This window comes from Canis lupus, chromosome 9 (genome assembly GCF_003254725.2).
Source record: "Canis lupus dingo isolate Sandy chromosome 9, ASM325472v2, whole genome shotgun sequence".
NCBI lineage: Eukaryota > Metazoa > Chordata > Mammalia > Carnivora > Canidae > Canis > Canis lupus.
This window is the reverse complement of record NC_064251.1, coordinates 37,922,766-37,925,515: the sequence shown is the minus strand read 5'-3', so window position 1 is coordinate 37,925,515 and position 2,750 is coordinate 37,922,766.

Below are 2,750 nucleotides of genomic sequence, written 5' to 3'. Positions count from 1 at the left end.
TCCAGGTTGGAACCCAAGATCAAGTCATTAGGACCCATATCTCAACTTTAGCAAGCATTTTACCATGGGAGACAAAGCTGGGAATTAGCAAAATTCTTCTTTACTTTTATCTCACATTAAAAAAAAGTCTGCCTGCCAAGGGGCATCTGGGTGGCCCAGTTGGTTGTGTCGAACTCTTAATTTCAGCTCAGATCATGATCTTGGGATCATGAGATCAAGCCCCACATCGGGCTCGTGCGGAGCCTGCTTGGGATTCTCTCCCTCTCCTTTTGCCCCTCCCGCTGCTTGCATGCTCTCTCTCTCTCTAAAAAAAATAAAGTCTGCCCAAAAAACCCCATCATAAACAAAGTCCAAACACAAATGACAAGCTAGGGAAAAATTATTTGTAATTCATATCATAGGCTAATTTCCTTAATAAAGAGAGTCTACAAATCAATATGAGAAAGATCTGCAACATAAAAAAAAAATATGAGGAAAGGATAGCAGAAAATTGACAAAAAAGGACCTGAAAATTGTTCCTAAATATATGAAAATATGTTTAATTTCATTCATCATAAGAGAAATGCAAATTTTTAACCTGTCACATTGCCAAAGTCAAAAAGTGTGACAACACTTTGTCAGTAAAAGAGGAGGAAACAGACACCCTACTACATTACAGGGATAAACTGGGACAACCTCTCTGGGGGGGATATGTGGCTTTATCCACTAAAATTGAAAAATGCAGAGACATTGTGATTCGGGATTTCACTTCTAGGAATGAATCCTATAGATTTCCTTACACATGTACTTCAGAAGGTATGCTCGACAAGGGCACGAACTTTTGCCTGCTTTGTTCACTGCTCTATCTTTGCCCCTGGATTGCTGCCCAGTACATAGTAGGTACTCAATAAAAGTCTGTTGAATGAATGAATGAGCAAATATGTAAAATGTCATATATTCAAGGTTATCTATTACAAAGTTTTTGGTAAGAGCCAAAACCCAGAAATGATGTAAGTGTCCAACTACCATGGAATAGTGCATTGGTGTTGAGAGGATCAGGGCAGCTCTCCATGTACCAATGTGTAAGGACCTCCAAGATATGAATCTTAAAGTGAGAAAAGCAGGGTGCAGAAAAATGTGTGTAATAAGAACACGTCTAGATATTTGCTTGTCTATGTATAGAACATCTCTGGAAGGAAGCTCTCAAGGTGGCCACTGTGCTTGCTTTCTAGGTAGAGGAACTGGGGTCATGGAGCATGACGTTGGGAGTAGCTTTACTCTTCATTGTATTCTCTTAGAGTCCTTTGAATTGTAGGTCATGTAATTGTACTACCTATTCAAATAAATTCAATTCACAATTTATTTCTTTTTCAAAGATTTTATTTATTTATTTATTTATTTATTTATTTATTTATTTATTTATTTATTTATATTTATGAGAGAGAGACAGAGAGAGAGAGAGAGAGAGAGACTGAGGCACAGGCAGAGGGAGAAGCAGGCTCCCCGCAAGGAGCCCGATGCAGGACTTGATCCTGGACCCCAGGATCGTGCCCTGAGCCAAAGGCAGACACTCAACTGCTGAGCCATGCAGGTGTCCCTACAATTCACAATTTAAAAGGAGCAGGGCTCAGGACCCAATCCTGTACTTTTGGGCCTCTACATTTGTGTGCACACATATCTGCACATCTTTAAGGATGTCCCTACATGTGTTATGCATGCCTGCATGTACAATTCCAATCTACTTTGCTCACAACTGCAGTTTAGTTTTCCTAAGTGAACATAGTTCCCGAGACCTTCCTCCACTCAATAATCTTTGATGACTCCCTATTGTCCATAAAAGTCCAAACTCTCTGTCCTGGGTTTCAGGATATCCTGTCATCTGACCCCAATCTGCCTCCCACCACTCCCTTTACACAATCTTTGCCACAGAAAAATGGAGCTACTTGCTCTCCCACCTGCCAATATCCCAGCTGGGCCTTGGACTATGCTTCCTGGGAAAACGAGAACCTCTCTCCTCCACTGCCACAAATCATCCCCACTCTTAAAGACTCGTCATACACCTCTTCCTCCAGGGGGGCTTCCTTGATGTCTCAAGCTGGAAGTGGTCTCTCACTTTTTATCTGCAGCTCTCTTATAGCATATAGGTTCTTTTAACCCTATATTAAAGCTGTTTCTGTACCTGAAAACTGTTCTTCTAAGCTACTGGAAGGAAGGCAGAGTTCAGATTTGATTCCTGTTTGCATTGTCCTCAGAGACCAGGGAAATGTCAGGCACATAATAGATATTCCAGAAATGCTGAAGGAATGCATAGGCCTAAGTCTAGTGGTGGGTAAGTCTGTCTAGTCTTTGTATCATCTGAGCCATCATTATCATCTTCATCATCACTGGGGAGGAGACTTGTGCGTACCTACTTGCACACAGCCTGTGTGGGGCCTTCTGGAGAGTGGCTCAGCATGAACCCACTGCAGCCCATCCACGCCCACCAGCCTGGCCACAGAAGAGGGGCCCAGACGTGACCAGACGGTGAGGCAGCCACATTCCAGACGGATGAGGCATGCCTGGGAAGTCATGTCTGGCTCACCAACCCACCTGCAGGCACTCAAGCTTTACAGACCTTCAGGCCAACCTGGGGTTCGAGTCTTCACTCTTGCTGTTTTTACTGTGCAAATGGCAAATGGGTGAGTGTCAGGGTCTTCACCTATGATATGCAAACCCTGCCTCACATGCCACTCTGAGAACGAAAGAGAGCGTCCGGTAGGTGTCTTGCTGTG